This window comes from Chionomys nivalis, chromosome 1, assembly GCF_950005125.1.
Source record: "Chionomys nivalis chromosome 1, mChiNiv1.1, whole genome shotgun sequence".
Lineage (NCBI taxonomy): Eukaryota > Metazoa > Chordata > Mammalia > Rodentia > Cricetidae > Chionomys > Chionomys nivalis.
In genome coordinates this window covers 111,532,418-111,558,313 of record NC_080086.1, presented here as the reverse complement: position 1 = coordinate 111,558,313, position 25,896 = coordinate 111,532,418, and the positions used below count along the sequence as shown (strand labels likewise).

Sequence of the window (25,896 nt, the reverse complement as noted above, 5' to 3'; positions counted from 1 at the left end):
CAGGCTTGATGGTAAAAGCACCTTTATAACTAGTCCTGCCGGGCGATGGTGGCGCACGCCTTTAATCCCAGCACTTGGGAGGCAGAGGCAGGCGGATCTCTGTGAGTTCGAGACCAGCCTGGTCTACAGAGCTAGTTCCAGGACAGGCTCCAAAGCCACAAAGAAACCCTGTCTCGAAAAAACCAAAAAAAAAAAAAAAAAAAAAAAAAAAAAAAGCACCTTTATAACTAGTCCTTTACAGAAAATTTTATCAACATAGAATGTAGCTAGTATCAGGAGTGTTCTTGCAAAGCACAAAGGAGGAGTTAATAAATTCACATACATTAAAAATAAGACCCTCTATCAAACAATACTCTAAAACATGCAGAGGGGACACCAAACTCTACCCACAAAGACAACAGTGCTCATATCCTACCAATAGCTTTATAATTAAAAATCACAATGACATTTTACATAATCAAAACTGGCAAAATTAATTCCATTAACATATAGCGAAAATGTGAATGAACATTTAAAAACTTGGCAAGTAAACTGCTACGATTGTTTTTAAAATACTTGGTCAGGGGCTAGAAAGATGGCTCAGCAGTAAAGAGCACTGCTCTTCTAAAGAGTCCAATTCCCAGAACCCACATGGCAGCTCACAACTGTCTGCAACTCCAGTTCCGGGGGATCTGATGCCCGTATACAGACATATATGCAGGCAAAACACCAATTCATTTGAAATAAAATATGAAATAAAAATAAGTCGTCTTAGCCGGGCGGTGGTGGCGCACGCCTTTAATCCCAGCACTCGGGAGGCAGAGGCAGGCGGATCTCTGTGAGTTTGAGGCCAGCCTGGTCTAGAAGAGCTAGTTCCAGAACAGGAACCAAAAGGCTATGGAGAAACCCCGTCTCGAAAATCCAAAACAAACAAACAAACAAACAAACAAACAAAAAAATAAGTCGTCTTTTTAAAAATACTTGGTTGCCGGGCAGTGGTGGCGCAGTCTTAAATCCCAGTACTCAGGAGGCAGAGGCAGGCGGAGCTCTGTGAGTTCGAGGCCAGCCTGGTCTACAAGAGCTAGTTCCAGTACAGGCCCCAAAGCTACCGAGAAACCTTGTCTTGAAGAAGAAGGAAGGAAGGAGGGAGGGAGGGAGGGGGAGGGGGAGGGGAGGGGGGGAGGAGGAGGAGGAGGAGGAGGAGGAGGAGGAGGAGGAGGAGAAGAAGAGGAAGAGGAAGAGGAAGAGGAAGAGGAAGAAGAAGAAGAAGAAGAAGAAGAAGAAGAAGAAGAAGAAGAAGAAGAAGAAGAAGAAGAAGAAGAAGAAGAAGAAGAAGAAGAAAAAATACTTGTCATTTTACATCAGCATCCCTGGTGACCCAGGTATTCCATTCCTATGCATTTGCTGAAAAATTTACACATATTTTACATGTAAAATGCTCATGACAACACTGCTCTCTTAATGTGTCTGTTCTGTACTCCCAATAAAAACAATTTTGATTACACAAATCTCTACCAAAATTGAATACGCACACGTAAAATATATGAAAATGAGAAAAATGAGCAAAAGCACAGAGAAAATAAGTTAAGAAGTTCAACATCTATCTTGACCACATCATGCATTCAGGCCTGTATACAGGATCACCCTACAGGAACTGAAGTGTCTCATGACAAGACTCATCTGAGAAACAGTATCACGACTATTACCTGAGTGTAGTGACACAAATTTCTAATCCCAACCAGAAGGCCAAAGTAATAAGAGAGGGAGTTTGAAAATAGCCTGAGTGGGTTGGAGAGATGGCTCAGAGGTTAAGAGTACTGACTGTTCTTCCAGAGGTTCTGAGTTCAATTCCCAGTAACCACATGGTGGTTCACAACCATCTGTAATGAGATCTGGTGCCCTCTTCTGGCTTACAGACAGGATGCTGTATAAATAAAAAAATCTTAAAAAAAGAAAATAGCCTGAGTTACATAAAGAGTTCAAAGCCCATCTTGGTTACATGAGAACTGGCCCCCCAAAAAATAAACAGGCAAGGGTGTAAAAAAAAAAAAACGAAAAACCAAACAGAATCCTGCAGAATGTAACATAAGGCAAACACTTTCAACACCCATTAGGAAGTTCCTTGAAAACTACTTAAACAAGGGCACTACAAAACTCATAATTCTATCCTTTCATGTATATATCCTATATATCCAAGGAAAGGAAGCACATTCTACAAAAACGAAATCCTTCATGTACAAAAAGTCACAGCATTACTCGTAAGAGACAGAAAGTTGAAACAACCAAACTATCTGTCAACTGATTAAAAGATGATCGCTGTTATAAGGATGAAACCAGATTATCTAAGAGGGGGGGCACCTCTGAGAGAGAAGTTGCATAGCACTCAATCCCAAAGCTTAATAGTGGACTTCTGAGGACTAATATTCAGTATCCAAGAATCACTGGACAGAAGAGGAAGCAATTCATGCCCATCATGTAAGTCACAGACTACTGAGGCAAAGCTTGTCAATACTGGCATTGCTAGATGCTATTTCCACTGTTACATGTGCTCAAGAAGAGAAGCCTCTCTTTAAAACATCTATAACATTAAGCTGCTCTAGCAACATTGATACAACACATAGAAGTGTTAGCTTTATTCAGTGAGGTTTTTCAAAATGAGACCTGGTAAATCAAGATAGCCATCAAAACTATCCACAGCCCATGTTACACAAAGCATGCTGGAGTAACAAAAGTGGACCTCTGGAATACAGGATGCAACCTGAGGAAAGTGAAGGTAGCTGAGGGTGGAAATGGAAACCACCTATCCAATCCCATGCACCCACTTCAAAAACACAAACAAAACGTAAAACTCCTGTAAGTAATCTTACTTCTCTTACAGAACAGAAAAGGAAAACTGCCTGAGTTAATAAAAGGCATGCCTTTACATGAGTGGAATTAAACTAAGAAATGGGAATAACTATTCAGGTGGTGGTGGTGCACACCTTTAACCCAGCACTTGGGAGGCAGAGGCAGGTGGATCAAAAAGAAATGGGAATAACTAAAAGCTAACAAAAGTAAATGAATGCAGAAAGTCATTAGTGTATATTCAGAGAAACTGGAGAGGGGTGAAGGAGTTTATAATAGACACTACACTGTTCTCAGTAATGAGTTCTTTTCCATCCTGACTCAATTCTGCCAATTACAGGAGTATGAATTATTTAAGTTTATGGTTTTGTATTTCCTTCCACCAGGCAGTGAAGTGGGGAGGGAGAGTAGAGTGAAGTCCCAAATGCAGCCTGGTATAATGTGCTCTCATACCTGATGTGCCAAGAATGGTATACTTACTTTCTCATAAACTATCTTCTTCTTCAGCTTGCAAATTCACATATATACCTGAACAATTTTCCCATAACTGAGAGCAGGCACTAAAAGCTACATAAGAGACCATACTCAAAGTCTACCTATCCAAATAATGATCAGCCTGGCTAAGAACCGCTGGATTGCTTTCTACAGCAGAGGTTCCAGGCAAACATCAAATCTCAGTGATAAGAGATGTGAAAAGAAGTCAGGGTAGAGTTCATGGGAAAAAAAGAAAGAAAAAAGAAAAAAAAAACCTTTCTTAATCTGTAGATTATAATACACTATTCTGAAATTTCTCCTTCCCATTAAAAAAACACAAGTAATAAGGTGAGGGAGGCTAAAAGAATTCCAGCAATATGGCAGCATTGTTGATACAGAGGTAACTTGAAGACTCTAGAAAACCCTCCTTGGATATTTACAGGGACAAACACTACTGAGTACTCCAGACCAATCTGAAGTCAAAAAAAGTCTGTGAATCTCTACAAGAACGGGATATAAGTGAAAATCTCCAAAACAAAACATCTTAACATCATAGAATTTATCGCTGAAATAAAACACAGTAAATTCCTTCTGAATATGAATCTGTTTTGGTTTTTTTTTTTTTTTTTTGGTTTTTTTTGGGGGGTTTTTTTCAAGACAGGGTTTCTCTGTGGTTTTGGAGCCTGTCCTGGAACTAGCTCTTATAGACCAGGCTGGTCTTGAACTCACAGAGATCCGTCTGCCTCTGACTCCCAAGTGCTGGGATTAAAGGCGTGCGCCACCACCGCCCGGCTATGAATCTGTTTTTAAAATTCAAACTATGTATGTATGCATTTTTTTAAAAGAGATCTTCTAATTCTAGAGGCTCTCCAACCTTTCCTAAAAACTGATGCACCAGCAAAAAGTGCGGCTGGTCTAATTCTTGACCACTCAACTTCCCCTGGAGAGCATGGCCTAAAGACCCATGCGGTGTTCGTTCATGAACTCATGCCTGGGTTGATGGGGGGATACTATGCCTAAGGCTTCTATTCAGAGCCAACACTGGTAATAAAAGGTGATGCAGCCGGACGGTGGTGGCGCACGCCTTTAATCCCAGCACTTGGGAGGCAGAGGCAGGCGGATCTCTGTGAGTTCGAGACCAGCCTGGTCTACAAGAGCTAGTTCCAGGACAAGCTCCAAAACCACAGAGAAACCCTGTCTCGAAAAACCAAAATAAATAAATAACTAAATAAATAAATAAATAAAAGGTGATGCAATGGAAAGGTCTGCCTCCTGTTTGCTTGTCTTCCTTCAGTCAATCTTGACAACTGTTTTCAACAGCAAGAACCATATGAAAATGATTATTATAGTTGAGCTTATTTTGATTATGGAAATCTCAATACACCCCCTCCCTATAATACTAGAAGAATACTAAGCAGCAGATTTAACAAAACGCTGGGTAAAGAAACAGTTTAACCAATCATGAAACTCTAATAGTTGCTTCTCTAAACTTGGAAGACAATTCTAAACTATCTTCCAGGAGTGTCATTCATGTAAGCCTACTGAAACTTAACCTATCTGACTTCTAAACCAAGACTTCCTGACAATTCCTTCACAGTGTAAACCTTTCATCCTTCTATTTCCTAAAGTTATTTTTTGCCACACTGAGAAACCTATATTATCAGCAGCATGATCTGACATGGGTGTTCTACCTCTGGTGCCCAACTCAAGTTTGATGATTTGCTACTTGAACCCCCAAAGACCTAACATTTCCTTAAGCTACCTTAACAAAAGATGTGGGCTGGGGAAATGGCTCAGCAGTTAAGAGAACCAGGTAGGATTCTCAGCACCCACAGGGTAGCTCACAACTGTCTGCAACTCTAGTTTCACATATACAATGTCCTCTTCTGAATTCCAGAGACTACCAGACATACATGGTGTATATACATACTTGGAAGCACCCATATACACATATAAATAAAATTAAGTCATGAGGAGAGGGCTGGAGAGACAGCTAAGCGGTTAAGAGCATTGGCTGGCCAGGTAGTGGTGGCGCACCTTTAATCCTACCACTCGGGAGACAGAGGCAGGCGGATCTCTGAGTTCGACAGCAGCTTGGTCTATAGAGCAAGTTCCAAGACTGGCTCCACAGCTACTGAGAAACCTTGTCTTGAAAAATAACAACAAGAACAACAAAAAGAGCACTGGTTGTTCTTCCAGAGGAACCAGGTTCAATTCTCAACATCCACATGGTAGCTCACAACTGTGTATAACCCTGTCTCAAAAAACAAAGAAAAAAAACCATTTCAATACATAAGATCAAGCAAAGGGTTTACAAACTAGCCTTGAAAAGTGTAATATCCTGTCACATCTTTAATGCAAGTTTTATGGCACATTGTTTGAAAAAAAAAGATAAAGAATTACTACTGGTGGGGTGACTCAACACCTGTAATCCCTATACTCAGAAGGCTATTAAGGAAGGATTGCTGAATTAGATGCCAACCTAGGGTACAGAGATCATATCTCAAACAAATGAACAGAACATCAACAATATTTCCCTCAAACTCCAAACTCTAGAACCTAAACCTTTTATATCATTTTATATACAAGAAACTGAGTCTTAGCCGGGCGGTGGTGGCGCACGCCTTTAATCCCAGCACTCGGGAGGCAGAGGCAGGTGGATCTCTGTGAGTTCGAGACCAGCCTGGTCTACAAGAGCTAGTTCCAGGACAGGCTCCAAAACCACAGAGAAACCCTGTCTCGAAAAACCAAAAAAAAAAAAAAAAAAAAAAGAGAAACTGAGTCCTGGAAAATTACAGTAGTTCAAGGGTAGCTGTCCAGTATGACCACTGCCCACCCACACCAGCAGGTTCTATACATGTGTTTCTCATTTCAACCCTACAATAATGATCAGCTCCCATAAAATACATGCTTCCTCAAAGTGAATGCCAGCTATTTCAGGTGTAAAGTCTTCAAATTTAAGTCCCCCTTTAACTAACTAGTCCTCTTCTTTTTTATTTTTACACAGCCTCAAAGGCCAAACCACCTGTAGTCACATGTGCCTTATTACCTGACAACTGGGGATATTAACTACACTCAAGAACACAGGAATTACTAATTAGTATTTCTGGAAATTGCATAATACAAAGTCCAACAATACCTCTCCCCTGGCACTGTCTCCACAATGTGTCCGCCCAAGTCTCTTGATGCAACAGCAGCTAGAAACAAATAAGCAATTTCGGCCTTGAATAGAAACCAAAAAGAAGAGTTGCCGCTGCAAAGCAGAAAAGATCTGGGGGGCTGGAGATGGCTCAGAGGTTAAGAGCACTAGCTATTCTTCCAGAGGTCTTGAGTTCAATTCCCAGCAACCACATGGTACCTCCCAGGTACCTATAATGAGATTTGGTGCCCTCTTCTGGCATACAGGCACGCAGAACGCTGCATACATAATAAATGAATGAATGAATGAATGAATGAATAAATAAAGGGGGTGGAAAGATGTCTCAGCAGTTAAGAGCATTGCCTGCTCTTCCAAAGGTCCTGAGTTCAATTCCCAGCAACCACATGGTAGCTCACAACCATCTATAATGAGATCTGGTGCCCTCTTCTGGTCTGCAGGCATACATACAGACAGAATACTGAGAATACTGTATACATAATAAGTAAATCTTTAAAAAAAAGAAAGAAAAGATCTAGACAGGAGCTGGAGAGATGTCACAGAGGTTAAGAGCACTGACTGCTCTTCCAGAGATCCTGAGTTCAATTCCCAGCAACCATATGGTGATTCACAACCATCTGCAATGAGATCTGGTGCCCTCTGCTGGCCTGCAGCATACATGCAGATAGAACACTGTATACATAATAAATTAGAGAGAGAAATATTCTTAGTCCTTTCAACAAAACAAATGCTACTGGCTTGCACTTTCCCTACCCAAGATATGCCATTAGTCACACATACCATGCCACCCTGTTCTCAAAGCTTAGAATACAGACTCCATTTTACAAACTTCAGATGAGTCTGTACCGCTGACAGTGACTTCCACAGCTATCTTTCTGGTATACAATGATACCCAAGACCATTGCTTGCTGCAAAGTTCTAGAGACACCCCACAATGGAAGATCTAACAGGATTTTCTCTAGAGGGAAAAAAGGGTCAGTAAGCACGATAGTACACCATTAATCCCAGCATTCAGGAGATGTGAAATTTACTCAATTTCTCCTTCGTTTGATTTTGTTTTGGAGATAGGGTATCACAATGTAGCCTTGGTTAGCCTTCATAGCAGGATGGCCTTAAGAGATTTGTCTGCCTGACTCTGCCACCTCAGTGCTGAGATGAAAGATGTCCAGCAATTTCTCTTAATTTGGAGTTAATGTTTAAATTATCCGACCTATTTGTAAAAGAGCTGGGCGGTTGCGGCTCACGCCTCTGATCCCAGCACTTTTTAGTCTCAGCACTTGGGAGGCAGAGGCAGGCAGATGTCTGTGGGTTTGAGACAAGCCTGGTCTATAGAGGAATACACAGAGAAAGCCTGTCTCAAAACAAACAAGTAAAATACACTTTTGAATTTCACATAAACTAACAAAAAGGTATTCCCTCAGAAATTGGTTCTTGTGGTCAAGACCTAAAATCCAATCGCAAGAACCCAGCCTAACATTCAGGAACTGTAACAGCTCAGCCATTCAATTGTTAGTTTCATTCTACCAATCCCTTGCTGGAGACCATCATCAAACCTGGACATCAATACAATTCAAAACGGAGCCAATGGAAGCTGGATATGCAGTAAGGATATGCAGAAATATGTCTGTCTCCACTCCACCAGCATCTTTTTGCTCTTTCATAAAGTTACATCATCATCAGGCCTGCTCCTGCTAGATCATTTTCCAAATTGCAGCAAACATCAAAGCAGATACCTTCATAACTAGTATATTTCAACTAATCCCATTATCCTGCTCTTAGTATCTCATCAGGTAAGATGGGCAATTCCCACCTTTATTATCAATCGTCTACATTAGTCTTCACTGAAATTGGCTTAGAAGGAGACATGGTACCCTTGGAAGGCACCTGGTAGATAGTGGTATGATCAGATGACTTGCCCAGAAAACCAAGCCCTGCTTTATCAGCGTCAGAGTTAAGTTATTCCTACCTGTGGATATACTCAGTGCCTGATACCTTCTTCCCACCTTTCTCTTTATCCTACGTAATACAAGCAGATTGTAAATACCTTCTTTTTCCTTGTTTTCGTTGTTCGAGACGGGGTTTCTTTGTAGATTTAGAGCCTTCCCTGGAACTAGCTCTTGTAGACCAGGCTGGCCTCAAACTCACAGAGCTCCGCCTGCCTCTGCCTCCCGAGTGCTGGGATTAAAGGCGTGCGCCACCACTGCGTGGTGATTGTAAATACCTTAAGAGAGCTCTGGACTGGTGACAAGATTAAAATGAGTGTCATGCAAGACATTTATTAATGCAAAAAAGGCAAGGACAAGCAGGGACAAATGAGAGACTGAAAGTCAGACAGCAGGACCAGATTCAAGATGCCAAGTACAGTCTTATGAGCAGAATAGTAAAACTGAGTTGCAACTGAAAGCCTGCTCGGGTCTCTGGAGTCACCTTCCTTAAAACAACCAGATAAGGTCTGGAGGTGGTAGCACGCGCCTTTAATCCCAGCACTCAAAAGGCAGAGACAGGCCTATCTCTCTGAGTTCAAGGCCAACCTGGCCTAAGAAGGAAGTTCCAGGACAGGCTCCAAAGCTAGAAGAAACCAGTCTCAAAACACACACACACACACACACACACACACACACACACACACACCAATCAGATAATAGGAGCTCTGATGGCAGGACCAAGAAACTGGATTTGGGGGGGTTCCTACTCTGAACAAACGAGGGGAGAAAGGTCAAAGAGCAAGTGCTCAGGAACATTTTTCTCTCAGAAGCCCTGAGAATACACCTAAGAGAAGATATTTTATATTTCACAAGTCACTTATGTTAAGAATCTCATTTATATAAACAAGACATTGCTAAACGCTTACAAAAGAAATGGAAATGCATGTAACTGAAAAATTTCAAAAATACACTTGCTCCTAGAGATGAAAATCTGAAAACCACATCCAAAAATATAAATTATGTTAGAATTAAATGATAGTTTAAGTACTTTTAGGAATGCTTACCCGTGTAGTAATTTGCTAAAACAAAAGAAATTAGCTAGGCTTTGCTGATGAACATCTGTAATCCCAATAATTGGAAGGCAAATGCTGGCTGACTTATTTCGAGACCAGCCAGGGTTACAGAGGGCATTTACCTCAAAAAACAAAACCCCAACCAGGGCAAATGAGACTGCTCAGCAGTTCAAAGAGCTTTTGATGTTCAAGTATGACAAGAGAGACAGTCAGGACCTACATAAAGAGAATGGAGAACCAAGTCTAAAAAGTTGTCCTCTGACTTCCACACTTGCACTAACACTCATACACTCTGTCACAATAATAAACACCCCACAGAGTTAGGAAGATAACTCAGTAGTAGAGTGCTTGCCTACTTTATGCAATGATCTTAAGGGTCTAACCCAATTTTGTTACAAAAGTATAGGGGGAAAAACTGAAAGAATGATAGGATTAAAAGATAGCTTTTAACTTCAAAAAACATTTTAAACTTTCCAAACTTTTTAAATGACTACATACCACCTACAATTGTCCAGGTAAAATAAAATGATGTGGTGTTGTGATGCATAGCTTAGATCTCTGTTAAGAAGCCAGCCAGAGCCGGGTGGTGGTGGCGCACGCCTTTAATCCCAGCACTCGGGAGGCAGAGGCAGGCGGATCTCTGTGAGTTCGAGGCCAGCCTGGTCTACAAGAGCTAGTGCCAGGACAGGCTCCAAAACCACAGAGAAACCCTGTCTCGAAAAACTAAAAAAAAAAAAAAACTAAAAAAAAAAAAAAAAAAAAAAAAAAAAAAAAAGCCAGCCAGATCTACACAGTGAGACATCAAGGGACAAGAACCGTATAAGTCAAGACTGTGGCACACATAGCCCAATAGTAAGCTCTTGCCTAGCTTTTGAGAGGCCCCGGGTTCCATCTTCCCCTGCCTATGTGGAAATTAGGAAGAGGTAAGTACCTGCTCTGTTCTAAACGTGACACTGGACATTGTTTCATCAACTTATTCAGAATCATTCTGAAATTTATCCTAGGATATGTAGATAGTTGTATTAAGATGGCCGGCTGTTTAGTGTGGAAGAAAAAGAAGATGTCTTTAAAAAATAAAAATAAGGGACTAGAGAGATGGTTCAGCGATTATGAGCATTTCTGATCGATCTTAAAGGACCTAGGTTTGGTACCCAGATCCATACAGCCATCCTTAACTCCAGTTCCACAGAATCCTATTACCTCTTCTGACTCCAAGAGCACCAGGCCTGCAGCTAACACACATATATGCAGGTAAAACATTCAAACACATAAAATAAGCCTTAAAAAGAGAAGCATGCCATGGTGGCGCATGCCTTTAATCCCAGCACTGGGAGCCAAAATCAGGTGAATCTCGGAGTTCAAGGGGCTGCCTGGTCTACAGAGTTCCAGGACAGTCAGGACTACACAGAGAAACAGAAACCCTTCTTAAAAACAAAACAAAACAAAACAAAACAAAAAAAAACAGAAGTATAAAGCCTGTGAAATGCCTCAACAAGTAAAGGTGTTCGCAGCAAAGTCTGAGGACCTGAGTTCAATCCTCAAGACCTACACAGTAGAACAATCAATTCCTACAAAAGTTACTGACCACTACACATGCTTAAGGCAGACATGCATAAACCCAAAATACACAATTCAAAATTTTAAGGCTGAGCATGTTGGTGCTCGCCTTTAATCCCAGAACACAGAAGCAAAAATAGAAAAAAGGTAGATGTTTGTGACTTGAGGCCAGCCTGGTCTAAACAGTGAATTTCAGGACAGCGAGAACTAAGTATAAACTCTGGCTACCTGTTCCAGACTTTCTCCTACATACTTGTATCAAACTTTTCTGTAAGCACCTACATTCTCAGGCTACCGTATCTCCATTCATCTAAATGCATTTTGCTAGGCTTTTCTTTTGACCCTATGATATAAGCACTACAAAGCAATGCTGTTCGTCTCTGCAGGGCTGGGAACAGGTCAACTAGTAAGGTGCTTGCCTAACTTGCAAAATTCAGTGTATGATTCCCCAGCACTACATAAATGGAGGATGGTGAAGCATAGCTGTTAATTCCAGCACTCAAGTGGAGACAGGAGGACGCTAAATTCAAGGTCTTCCTTGGCTGAGACCCAGACTCAAACTAATCCCTCTGCTGGAAAACAAAAACAAAAAACAAACCAACAGTCTCTGTACATCTTCAAAATGTTAACTATAATCATCACCTGACCTATCAAATTATATATATATAAAATTAATGCACGTCCACATAAATACTTATGCACAACTTTTTTTCTTATAAACAGGGCTTTACAGCTGGGCACTGGTGGCACATACCTTTAATCCCAGCACTCAGAAGTCAGAAGCAGGCAAATCTCTGTGAGTTTGAGGCCAGCCTGGTCTACAAGAGCTAATTCCAGGACAAGCTCCAAAGCTACTGAGAAATCCTGTCTCAAAAATCAAAAACAAACAAACAAACAGGGCTTTACAATGTATCCCAGGGGGTTACCAAGTCTCTATCCTCCTGCCTGAACCACCACTCCTGTCTGACCTTGTATAAAAGAAGTGTTTTATAGCTGGGCGGTGGTGACAAATGCCTTTAATTCAAGCACTTGGGTGGCGGGTCTCTGAGTTGGAGGCCAGCCTGGTCTACAGAGGGAGTTCCAGGACTACTCCAAAGCTACAAAGAAACCCTATCTTAAAAAACCAACCAAACAAACAAACAAAAAGTTTATACTCAAGCCCATTTTATCCATTAAAGTTGAGTAAATAAAATGTGATACACCTAAATAGAGTATCATTTTCTATTAAAGAAAATAAAGTGCTGATCCATGTTAAATGAAACATCTAAAAGCATTTTTTTTTAAAAAAAATTTATTTATTTATTATGTTTACAATATTCTGTCTGTGTGTATGCCTGCAGGCCAGAAGAGGGCACCAGACTCCATTACAGATGGTTGTGAGCCACCATGTGGTTGCTGGGAATTGAACTCAGGACCTTTGGAAGAGCAGGCGATGCTCTTAACCTCTGAGCCATCTCTCCAGTCCTCTAAAAGCATACTTAATGAAAGTCAGGCACTAAAGGTTAAAGAAGTATCTGGAAGGAGCAAATGTGCAGAGTAGATTATAGTTTCCAGGGATTATGGGAGGATGGAAAGTAACTTGCTACCAGAAAGATGGGTCCTTTGTGAGGACATAGAAATGTCCTATAATTGATTATAGCGATGGATGCACAAGTCTGTGACCATGCTAAAATTAGGTAAATTTTGTTGTGTGAATTATGTACCTCAAAGGTGTTCTTAAAAATGTAAAACAAAGAGCAAACAAGAAGTTTGATAAAAATTATACAACAGTGTTAACCTCAGATTGCACAAAACTGATACTCAACACTTGAGATACCAAAAAAAAAAAAAACCAAAACCACTGTAAAAAAATATCTTTTTTTTTCTCTTGTACATAGTAAGAGCTAAGGAATGACAGAAATTGATATTTATACAAGAATCAATGATAAAACCATCAACTTTTTTTAAAAAAGTAACTAGCCGGGCGATGATGATGCACGCCTTTAATCCCAGCACTCAAGAGGCAGAGGCAGGCGGATCTCTGTGAGTTTGAGGCCAGACTCGTCTACAAGAGCTAGTTCCAGGACAGGCCCCAAAGCTACAGAGAAACGCTGCCCGGAAAAAGCAAGCAAACAAACAAAAAGTAACAAATATTTTACTGACATGAAAGTTAAGAAATGCTACATTTCTTATGCAATTTATCTCCCTTTTAAAAAACTTTCTCTGTGCCAGGTTGAACTAACAGATCAATCCCACCCAGGCACACTGAAAGCTGCTAAGTAGAAAACTCAGAACATACAGTAGTGCACATTAAGTAACTGTGTACCACATTGCTCAAACTCAGTAAATTTACCGCAATTACTAGGGGCTTCAATGTTACCTTAGTTAAAACTCACACTCCTTATAAGTCGTAGTATTTTTTTTAAATGAACTTGCATTTAGTATTACGTATGGCAAATTCCTATCCAATTATTAAGATGCTCTTTTAGGCACTAAAGAGACAAATGAAGAATAAGAAAAAGCAAAGTCAAAAGCCTCTGGTGGAATTTAATTCTGATGAAAGAAAAAAAGTAACTTAAAGGAAAATGTTACATGTGCATGCCACATGTATTAAATGAAATAGCAGCAAGAGTTGTCTCAGAATTCTCACTTTGCAAATGTCCAGTATTTTCTTACTAGAATAAAAAAAAATCAAAGACTTAACAATACTACTATTAACAGGGTTTTTTGTTTGGTTGGTTTTTCAATTCAGGGTCTCTCCAAGTAGCCCTGGTTGTCCAGCAACTTTCTCTGTGTGGCAGGCGGACCTCAAACTCATGAGGTCCGCCTGCCTCTGGAATGCTAGGATTAAAGGCGTGTGCCACCATACCTGGTTCCATTAGCAATTTTCAATAACAAATATTCTTTCTTGTTATCAGAATGTGTGGCCCAGGCTATCTTATAACTGGGGAGTCTCCTGCCTCTCTGCTTAGTGCTGAGATTACTGTAACACTCTGCCCATCTTCTTTCCAACCAATGTCATCAATCCCACATTTTTCAAACTTTTGGTGAGGGATGGAGGGATGTGCAGTGCATTCTGGGCTCCAGGAAGTCCTAAGACAGTGTCAATTTTGAAGAGCTGAAGTTATAGGACATTGTAAACTGACCACTGTGGGTCCTACACAAGAGCAGCTGAGCCAGCTCTGCAGACTCTAGACATCAAAATACTTTATACCACACAAATGACAGTGGGCTGTCAGAAGCAAAGTGCCCAAAATGACTTTTTTTTGAAAACAATTCCAAGCAGGATGTTGTGGCTCACAGCTCTTGGGAAGCTGAGACAGGAGGACTGTAGAGTTTGACAACAGCCTAGGCTAGAGTGAAACCTTGTCTCAAAATATAATAACATCCAGAGACTGGCAAGATGGATCATCAGTACTTGCTGAGGACCTAGGTTCTGGTCCCAGCACTCTCATGGCTGCTCACAAACATCTGCACCTCTAAGTCTGGGAGATCTGAGGCCCTTTTCTGGCCTCTAAGGGAAGAATGCGTGTGGTGCGCAAAAATTAACATAACTTCCAACCTTTAAAATTTTCTAATTCTCAAGTCATTTAACAGCCTGAATATACAACATCATTCCCTATTTCCAAATAGTGAAAGTGTGATTTAGGGCAAAGATCACAGAAACTGGCTCAAAAGGACTATCTCTTAAAAACAAAGTCTAAATTCCTTTTAAAAAATCCAATAATTTAGTGGAACTGTTACTAAGTGGTCTAAGGTTCTCCAGAAATTCTTAGCTATTTTCACCCCTGCAGCCCTCCAAACTAGATACACACTTTCAGAACACACAAACTATCCGAGCCACTTTTGTATCCCAGCTTTTTTCAGTAGGCAAATTTGCATTAGGAGAATACTCGCAAGATAAAAGGGGGTGGGTTTTTTCCAGTTAAAAACAACTACCACACCATTTTAAGAGACTGACTCCAGCCTGAGTCCTAACTCTACCGTCTCCCCAAATATGTGGTGCTTGTATTTTGTAGTAGATTAGGCACTTTTCTTCCTGATGTGATCAACTCAAAAGTATTTGACAGTTTTATCTTCTCCAACCTTCCTGGCTTTATCTTCTGGGTAGGAAGGAGTGGGTTATCTATAAACGCCCTCCATGGAAAGACCATCCCCATCCAAATTTAAATGAAAAGAATGTTCTTCTAATTATTGGAAAGGCCTTAAAACAACAGTGTCAGCACGACTCACGCCCTCAATCCCAGCACTCAGGAAGCAAAGACAGGCGTATCTCTCTGAGTTCCAGGCCGACCTGGTCTACAGAGCAAGTTCCATGGTACCCAGAGAAAAGCCTGTCTCGAAAAACCAAATAAACAATTATTGTAAAGGCCATAAAATACAGTGCCATCCAAAGTCTTCTTGAAATTGAAAACATTCACAAAACCTTCAAATTTTTTGTACCTGACTTTCTTTACAACTTCCAAGGTCTACCAATTACAGGCACTATTGTTTATTAAAAGTTGGCATCTCCATTCATAAAAATTTTCCAACCATTCATTACAGCACTAAAGAGCACATTGGCTTAGTACACAGCGTATCGGATTTTTGTAACCAGGGCCGTCGATGGTAAGCAAAGATAATTCCAATTTTCTATAGGCCTGCTGCAAGACATCATTGACATCCAACACACACAGAATGCGAGAGATAATAATCTAACCAGGTTGAACAAAGCATAAACAAGTAAATAAGCAGGCTAAAAACACTTTAAAAAAAAATCCTGTCTTGAATAAGAGAGGTCAGCCACTTAGCAGAAGCACATGACTCATCCACCGGCCTGAGCACAAGTATTCACACTGTCCACTACACTAACCTGGGATTTCCCATCCCGAACCAAGGCCCGGTCTTGGGGGTACCTCCTTCAAGTTGTGCTATTTCCGTGTTTGTGTGTGGAGGGGGGTCATTTTATTTTGCTGAATCACAACTCCCCCACATCCCCACCCTAAACCGACACACACACTCGCAAATAAAAAAGATCATTGCAAGTGACGCCAGAGCGCAGAGAACCTGGCAAAACAAAGCGCCCAAAGAGGGGGCTTCCAGACTGGGAGTGGGTGGGTCGAGGGAACCACTCAGTCTTTCGTCACCCCTCCTGTTCCCTGGGACCCGTCTGGGGCAGGCAGAAGGTGGCAGTCCTCTCCCTCTAGACGGGATCTTCTACCTCTTTCTAGGTAGAGCTCCAGGGACAGCCAGAAAGGTGAGATTATGGAAGCGGGAACTCACTATCCCAGCGCCGGCAGGAGGACCCAGGTGGCCGAAGGACAGCGCGCCAGGACACAGCGCGCAGCCCCGGCCAGTCCCGATGGGGAACTGCAGAAAGGGGACTAGGAGTACCCGCGGCCAGCATCCCGAGCCCGGACTTACCCGGGCCGGGCGCGCACCGCGGATTCCGCGGCAGCCGCTTCCTCCTCCTCCTCCTCCTCACTTGACAAAATGGCGGCGGCAGGAAGTGCCGGGCGCTTGGCCCGCCCCCCACCCGCCCCCGGCCGCCCGTCCCGCCGCCCAGCGCGCCCGCGTCCCCGGTCCCGGTCTCCGATGCCGCCCGTGCCCCGGGGGACAGCGGCAGCCACAACCGCTCCACTGCGAAAGCCCGCGAGCTCGCCCCGCCGCCGCCGCCCCAACGGCGCTGGCGGCCCCAGCAGACCGCAAGCAGGCTCCGGGCCCACGAAGCTCCGGCCTCCCCGCCCCCGCGCCGATGGCGTAGGTGGTGGCGCACCGGCTCCATTACGCAATGCAGGTTACGCGGGCCGCGCCGTGGGGCCCGGCGAGCCCGCCTCGCGACCGCGAAGGACACCGGTCCTCACCTGAGACGCTAGGCCGCACGCCGCCGCCTCCCGCTGTCCGGGCCACCTGCGCCGAGCCGGGGCCCGTCCGCCGCGCCCTTTGCGCCACCGCACTCACAGGCCCCGCTCGCCTGCGGACACCGCCGGCAGCCGCCGCAGCAGCCGCAGCCGCCGCCACTGCTTCGGTTCCCTCGGCTGCGGGAAGAGCAGAACAAACAGCCCTGCCGCCGCCGCCAGCGCAGTGACGTCACCGCGCACGCTGCGCGCGCGGCCCCGCGTGGCCGCCGTACCCGGCGTGCGCGTCCCGCTGGCCCTCCCAGTTGCAGAGAGCATCGCAGCAGCCGAAGGTAGCAAGTTGAGTGTTGCAGACTGGGCTGGGGGAACCTTCGAATGCAATCAAGGGACTCCACGGACGGAGGAAGGAGGCAGTGCACCCCGCAAACTGAAAAGCTAAGCTAAGATCAAGAAAAGAAGACCGCACAGACAGGAGCCTTCAGAGCAACCAGAAAACTAAGAGAGAAGACTTTTCGGAGGAAGCCATCACGAAGACCCAAGGAAAAAAACCTTGCAGATTAGTGGGGATCATCACAAGGAAGATAGACGAGAAAAGATTTTTTTGTCGTTGTTTTAAGAGACAGGGTTTCTGTAGCTTTGGAGCCTGTCCTGAAACTAGCTCTTGTAGACCAGGCTGGCCTCCAACTCACAGAGATACACCTGCCTCTGCCTCCCGAGTGCTGGGATTAAAGGCGTGTGCACCACCGCCCAGCCTGAGAAAAGATTTTTAAGGCTGAGACAGAACTCCAAATATTTAACAATGGTCATATGACAAACTCAAAAATAGGCAGATGTCGAGGCCAGCCTGGTCTGCAAAGGGAGTTCCAGGACAGGCTCAAAAGCTACAGAGAAACCCTGTCTCGAAAAACCAAAAAAAAAAAAAAAAAAAAAAAAAAAAAATAGGCAGATGGTGAAGAGAGACATTAAGAGCCAGAGGATTGTGGTTAGGCGTGCTAGGGTGTAGAAGGTTGTGACCTGACAATTTCTGAAAATACAGACGTGTTTCAGTACATCCAGTACCCCCAGGTATGGAATTTTCTTCATTATATCGTTGTATCAATGCATTCTGAAATAGAAACTGGAGAGATGTCATGGGTTAAGAAAGCTTGCTGCTTGCTTTTCCAGTGACCTGAGTTCTGTTCCTGGTACCTACTTGGCAACTCACAACTATCTCATAACTCTAATTCCGGAGGATCTGATGCCCTCTTTTGGTCTCTATGGGCATCAGGCGTACATGTGGTACACTGAAATACATGCAAGCAAATATTCATAAACATAAAATTATATAAGGGAGCAAACCATCAGGGAATCTTTTCTCGGAGAAGTGTCTTAAGAATTCTTACCCTGCCGGGCGGTGGTGACACACACCTTTAATCCCAGCACTTGGGAGGCAGAGGCAGGTGGATCTCTGTGAGTTCGAGACCAGCCTGGTCTACAAGAACTAGTTCCAGGACAGGCTCCGAAACCACAGAGAAACCCTGTCTTGAAAAACCAAAAGAAAAAAAAAAAAAAAAGAATTCTTACCCTTCCTGTGTGCTGGCTCACACCTTTAGTCCCAGCAATCGGGAGGCAAAAAAAAAAAAAAAAAAAGAATTTTTACACTTTGTGCCTCAGCCTTCCAAGTGATGAGATCACATGTGTTCACCACCACAACCAGTCTTTCTTTCTTGGCTGGCCTCTCTAGATCTGCAGGTTGATTAGTACTGATCTCCAAGCCTAGGGCACTCTCCTTGTATACCAAACTAACACTCAAAGACTAAGTCAACTTCCAACATGCTTTAAAACTAGGTATTTGACCCCTTGGGGCTTTCAAAACATCCCAGCCTGAAATGCAGTTCTTTAAGGTTTTTCAAGACAGGATTTCTCTGTATGACAGCCCTGGCTAGTCAACACAGAATCACATCCCTAACCTGCTTGCTTGCCTTTTTATAAAACAAAAAAATGCTAAGGGCAGAAGAGAGATGATGTGGTTATGTGTCTGTCCAGTTTTGAACAGTTTCACAAAAGCTGCTAGCAGCCTAAACCTAGCTTGTACCAATCATAAAAATACCCAGTATTAGCCTGGTTGCAGGCCACTGTGGCACACACCCTTAATCTCAGCACTTGGGAGGCAGAGAAAGGGGATCTCTCTGAGTTCCAGGCCAGCCTTGTCTACAGAGTGAGTTCCAGGACTGTTACAAGAGAGACCCTGTCTACAAACAAAGATCAAGAGAATAGCTTGAAAAAAAAAAAACCCATATAATTAGTAGTTCTTGTTTCTCATAGAACATGAGCCCATATTTGCCTTTAATAACAATACTAGTGTTTCCTCTCCCCCCACCCCAGACAGGATTTTACAACTGTGTGCAAACATGACTGGTCATGGGAAGTGCTGGGGATCAAATTGAGGACTTCACAACTGGAGAGATGGCTCAGTGGTTAAGAGCACTGGCTGTTCTTCCTGTGGTCCTGGGTTCAATTCCCAGCACCCACATGGTCTCTCACAATTATCTGTAGTGAGATCTGGTGCCCTCTTCTGGCCTGCAGGCATACACGGGAACAGAACACTGTATATATAATAAATAAATAAATCTTTTAAAAAAAATCTGCTGGGTGGTGGCGCACGCCTTTAATCCCAGCACTCGGGAGGCAGAGGCAGGCGGATCTCTGTGAGTTCGAGACCAGCCTGGTCTACAAGAGCTAGTTCCAGGACAGGCTCCAAAACCACAGAGAAACCCTGTCTCGAAAAACCCAAAAAAAAAAAAAAAATCTGCTGGTTTGGTCTGAAAGTATCTCTTAGTAGTCCTCAATGCTTAATATGAGCTTGGGAAGGGAGGGGTCTAGTGCATCTGGTCAATTTCAGGAACTTCCTGAAGCTTTTGAGTTGTTAACTTTCAATAAGGGCCACCCTGGGGGCTGGAGAGATGGCTCAGAGGTTAAGAGTATTGCCTGCTCTTCCTAAAGGTCCTGAGTTCAATTCCCAGCAACCACATGGTGGCTCACAACCATCTGTAGTGAGGTCTGGTGCCCTCTTCTGGCCTTCAGGCATACACGCAGACAGAATATTGTATACATAATAAATAAATATTTAAATAAATTTAAAAAAGGGCCACCCTTTAGAACACCCAGAATTTTGTTTTGTTTACATAGCCCAAGCTGAACTGGAACTCACTATGTAGACCAGGTTGCCCTCCAACTCAGAGATCTGCCTGCCTTTGCTTCAGAGTGCTGGGATTAAAGACATTAAAGACCACCATGCCTTGAAGTGCTTCCCTGAAGGATACAATGTATCTAGTCCTGGGGAACTAGTATAGAACACCTGATTTCAAATCTAGGCATTTGGTGAAAGTAGCAAAGAACTCCGGCAAACTGTCCAATAATCTCTGTACTCATGTGTACACTAAATAAATGTAAAAATTTAAACATTGTACTTAATTTTACCTGTTTTGTTTAATGTAGCTACTAGAAAATAGAAAATTTCCAGGCTGTGATGGTGCACACTTGGGATGCGGAGGCAGGTGGATCTCTGTGAGTTTGAGGCCAGCCTAGTCTACAAAGTGAGCTCCAGGACAGCCAGGACTATTACACAGAGAAACCCTGTATATTGCTTACATTATATTTCACACACATTGTCTTTCTCATGTATTATATAGCACACACAGGAATGCTAGCCTGTGAGCAAAGGTGAAGGTTACAGGCTATGTATCTTCAATTGCTCTCCACCTTAAATCAAGCATTTACCCACTGAGTCATACCCCCCCAAGCCTAATTTGTTTTTGTTTTTGTTTTTCAAGATGGTCTTTCTCTGTGTAGCCCTGACTGTACTGGAACTTGCTCTTCTATAGACCAGCTATAGACCAGGCTGACCTTGAACTCAGAGACCGACCCCTATGCCTCTGTCTCCCGTGTGCTGTGATTAAAGTGTGCACCAGTTCCATCACCACCCTGCTAGACTTAGTTCTTTTTTTGGGGGGGGGGGGTGTTGTTTTGTTGGTTGGTTTTTGGTTTATTGAGACAGTGTTTCTCTGTAGCTTTGATGCCTGTCCTGGAACTAGCTCTTGTAGCACCACTGCCAAGCTAGGCTTAGTAGTTTTTTATTATTATTATTATTTGTATTTGTGTGTTGTGTGTATATGAATGCGGGTGCTCAAAGAAACTAAAAGAGGAGCCGGGCGGTGGTGGCGCACGCCTTTAATCCCAGCACTCGGGAGGCAGAGGCAGGCGGGTCTCTGTGAATTCGAGACCAGCCTGGTCTACAAGAGCTAGTTCCAGGACAGGAACCAAAACCACAGAGAAACCCTGTCTCGAAAAACCAAAAAAAAAAAAAAGGAACTAAAAGAGGGCATAGGATCCCCTGGAACTGGAGATGACAGGTAGTTGTGAGATGGGTACAGGAACCTAAACACCGTATGTGGTTGTTGGGAATTGAACCAGGCCTTCTGGAAGAGTAGCAGGTGCTCTTAAATGCTGAGCCATCTCCAGTGCCCCCTAACATAGTACCTTCAGTTTTCCTTTGAGACATGTCTTTTTACATAGCCCTAGCTGTCTTGGAACTCACTATGTAGACTTGGCTGGCCTCAAACTCATGAGGTCTGCCTGCCTCTGCCTCCCAAGTGCTTAGACTAAAGGTGTGTGTCACCAGCACTGGGCTCCAGACAAGGCTTTGTGCTCATATTGTAGGCATGAGATGCTGGAGGTGGAACCCAATGCTTTGTGCACGCTAGACAAACATTCTACCAATCATGTTCTTTACATACTTTTTAGTGTTTTCTTGCTTTTGGACTACAGTAGGAGGAATATTTTATTGTTATTGTTTTGCTGAGTCAGGGTTTCTTGTAGCCCAGATTGACCTCCAACACCCTGTATAACTGAGGCTGACCTGAAACTCCTGATCTTCCTGCTTCTATTGTGGCTTTCAGTTTAACTGGGACTGAGCATGGTGGTGTACACCCTTAATTCCAGTACCTGGGAGGCAGAGACAGGGGGTGTAATGGTGAGAGAGAGTGGGGGGAGGCAGAAGAGGAGAAGGGGAGAAGTGGGGAGAAGGGAGAGACAAAAGCTGCCTCTTAGCCGGACGGTGGTGGCGCACACCTTTAATCCCAGCACTCGGGAGGCAGAGGCAGGCGGATCTCTGTGAGTTCGAGACCAGCCTGGTCTACAAGACCTAGTTCCAGGACAGGCTCCAAAACCACAGAGAAACCCTGTCTCGAAAAACCAAAAAAAAAAAAAAAAAAAAAAAAAAAAAGCTGCCTCTTTTGAGAAGGAGATGGAAAAGAAAGAACTGCTGGAACCTGAAGATCAGCCTGCCTCAGAGAACTGGGGAAAGAGTGGGCTGGCTTGTCTCAAAGGGACAGAGCAGACCATTACAGAGAATTCTTTGAGTTTTAGGCGAACCTGGTCTATAGAGTGATTTCTAGGACAGCTGTAGCTGTGTAGAGAGACCCTGTCTCAACTTCCCCCCCAAAATAACCCACTGATACACATATTTTTTTTTAATTATCAGGCTATAGGTATAGCTCAGCAATAGAGAACTTGCTTAGCACATCCCAGGCCACATGTTTGAGCCCCATCATCAATAAAGAAAGGGAATATACATGTAACATTTAGTAATGATTTAAAAAAAGACTTGTTATTTATTATATATACCGTGTTCTGTTTGCAATGTGCCACTGCAGGCCAGAAGAGGGCACCAGATCTCATTACAGATGGGTGTGAGCCACCATGTGGTTGCTGGAAATTGAACTCAGAACCTCTGGAAAAGCAGTCAGTACTCTTAACCAATGAGCCATCTTTCCAGCCCTAGTAATGATTTTTTTTTTTTTTTTTGGTTTTTCGAGACAGGGTTTCTCTGTGGTTTTGGAGCCTGTCCTGGAACTAGCTCTTGTAGACCAGGCTTGTCTCGAACTCACAGAGATCTGCCTGCCTCTGCCTCCCGAGTGCCCGGCTTAGTAATAATTTTTTTTTAAATCAAAGGTGCATACATATAGCTTTGTCACCTTTGGAAAAACTTTAGTACTTGTTGTGTCTTGTACTGATTCTGTCAGTTTGCAATTAGAACCTGATCCCAATGTTTTCACACTAGAATTTTCATACACACTTTACAACCCAGATCTCCTAATTTCTTAAAGACTGATAGAGCATCTGGGGTGACATGCTGTGACAAAAAACAAGCAAACAAACAAAACACCTTTTAGGAAAAAACAATTTATTTTGGTTCACAGTTTGTGCCATGGACATTTCCTGGGGAGATATAAATACACCCCTAACCCCAGATAGAATGTCAGTGACAGAACAAAGTAATGATCCCAAAATTCATCTTAGCAAAGCAATGAGTTTGTTGGGCTAACTTACAGAACATAGGTGACCCCAAAGAAGCGGCTCATTATGCAGGGCAGTAGTGGCACATGTCTTTAATCCCAGCACTCGGGAGGCAGAAGCAGACAGATCTCTGTGTGTTCGAGGCCAGCCTGGTCTATAAAGTGAGTTCCAGGAGTCATAGCTACATAGAGAAACTCTATCTCGAAAAGAAAGAAAGAAAGAAAGAAAGAAAGAAAGAAAGAAAGAAAGAAAGAAAGAAAGAAAGAAAAAGAAAAGAAAGAAGGAAGGAAGAAACTGCTCACGAGGACGAAGACTCTCATCTCAGGTGGCTGGAAAGAATCCATCAGCTAGCTCTCCACATTCCACATTTCTCTCAAGTCCCAAGACCACATGAAGCTTGGGAGAATTACAGCTGGTGGTGTGTAGAAAGGAGTGGGGGGCACCATGGTATAATGTGGGGGTATAATAACCTTCCCTCCATTGGCAGTTAAGAACACTGGCTCCTCTTCCAGAGTCTCTTGAGTTCAATTACTTACATGGCAACTTACAACCATCTATAACTGTAGTCCCATGGGATCCTATATCTCCTGGTGTGTATACATGCAGACAAAACACACATATACATAAAATACATAAATATTTTTTTTCCTTTTTCCCCTTTTTTGAAAATAGATTCAAAAGCCAGGCGGTGGTGGTGCACGCCTTTAATTCTAGCACTCAGGAGGCAGAGGCAGGCAGATCTCTGTGAGTTCGAGGCCAGCCTGGTCTACAAGAACTAGTTCCAGGACAGGTTCCAAAACTACAGAGAAACCCTGTCTCGAAAAACCAAAATAAAATAAAATAAAAAAAGGAAAGAAAAAGAAGAAAGAAAGATAAAAGGAAAACAATTCCCTCTGAATTGGAGCTTCAACATCCCTAAATAAAATAAAATGAACAAAATAGTTTTCAACTTTGAAAACTAAAATGAAACACTTTGGAAAAAGCCTGAAGTTCAAAGGAGGAAGGTGTTAGTATCCAGGCACACCTTGGCCCTGCCCCTCGGGAACCTGGCACCCCTCTGTGTATGGTAAGTAGTTCCCTGATTGTACCAGGTGCAGAGGTTCTTTTAAGAGACAAGCTCTGCCCATTTCCAGCTCTCTCTCTTCCCGCCCAGCCCAAGTCCAAGCAAGCAGCGCTCTCTCTCCCTCTCCTCTCTCCCTCTCCTCTCTCTCTCTCTCTCTCTCTCTCTCTCTCTCTCTCTCTTCTTCCCTCCATCTTTGTGTTTCTCCCTTCCCTCCCTCCCTCCCACCCTCCCAATATCCTCTTCTCAATAAAACTCCACACTCACTCTGTCTCTGTATGGTATTCTGTCACCCCCCACCCCAGTCCCCACCCGCAATGGGACCTGCCAGGATCCCCACTCATGCCGTTATCTTTATAGAAGGGCCATGGGACATTATCACACATTGCTGTTTATGAAAAAAGAAAAGAAAGGTAGCTTTATCCTGGTGCTATTGAGGTTCTGTGGCCCTGGAATTCTGATTGCACAGCTGTTGTTCACTTAAGAATGGAGATAGGTTCATGTTAGTGGTGGTCATGGACACCTACCCTGGAATCAGCCCAGATGTTCTCAATGGTTATTTAATGGTGTTGTTGCATGGACTGCATGGTGACCATTGCTGTTTGACAAAGTGACAGAGTTTCAGCATTGCACACCACACTTCTCCAGCATCTTTTTTACTTTCATTTTTAATGATTCTCAAAATTAATGCCTTTCCCTCTGGGAAATTTTGTGTGGCTTTGGTAAAATGATAAAAAAATATTTACAATGGGGCCGGGCAGTGGTGGTGCATGCCTTTAATCCCAGCACTCGGGAGGCAGAGGCAGGCGGATCTCTGTGAGTTCGAGGTCAGTTTGGTCTACAAGAACTAGTTCCAGGACAGGCTCCAAAGCTACAGAGAAACCCTGTCTCGAAAAACCAAAATAAAAAAACCAAAACCAAAAACAAAAAACACCTACTTCCAGGACAGCTAGGACTATTACACAGAGAACACAGAGAATCACTGTCTCAAAACCCAATATACATCAATATACATACATACATATACATATATGTATATGTATATGTATGGACAATGGTAGACTTTTTTTTGGAAAAAATCCCCACCACCACGGAAACAGGAATTTCACTGTGCCCTCCTAATTACACCAAGAACAAGAATGTTAAAGGTTTACTAGACACCCCTGATCCCAAGGATGAAATGCCTACAGTTCAGATCCAGAGCCTGAGGCCATTAAGGGTAAGATTTCAGTTAATAAATACAGAGAAATCAGAATTATATGGTATAATGGGAAAAGATTAAGACACCAGGACCTTCCTTCCCTTCCGGAGCGTTATGAAGGGAATAGGTCCATATAGTATGACTAAGAAAGTGTGGTATAAGGCCGGGCGGTGGTGGTGCACGCCTTTAATCCCAGCACTTGGGAGGCGGAGGTAGGCTGATCTCTGTGAGTTCGAGACCAGCCTGGTCTACAAGAGCTAGTTCCAGGTCATGCTCCAAAAGCACAGAGAAACCGTGTCTCGAAAAACCAAAAAAAAAAAAAAGAAAGTGAAGTGTGGTATAAGTGTCTGCTCCCCGGAAGTCCTTTCCTAAGGTAAGGGTCTCCATTCCCTTGGAGGCTTGAGGAAATTCCCTGCTTGATAATGCAGTCATTCTTCTTTGTAGGCCCGTATTTCTATATGGTGTGACAGCCAG

The 25,896-nt window shown here is 43.3% G+C and overlaps 1 protein-coding gene across 3 annotated transcripts in view; it reads right to left on the bottom strand.

Annotated features, from left to right (window-relative positions):
* The window catches only part of Brd4 (bromodomain containing 4), a 78,758-nt gene extending 61,791 nt beyond the window's left edge, over positions 1 to 16,967 (bottom strand). For 2 of the 3 annotated variants that reach the window (XM_057789020.1, XM_057789039.1), the window contains exon 1: positions 16,832 to 16,967. The gene's annotated coding sequence lies outside the window, so the exon portion shown is untranslated. Of the gene's footprint in view, positions 1 to 16,391; positions 16,478 to 16,831 lie in introns of those variants that run through there. The other variant, XM_057789029.1, reaches the window with a different exon arrangement.
* Positions 16,968 to 25,896: the final 8,929 nt, after the last annotated feature.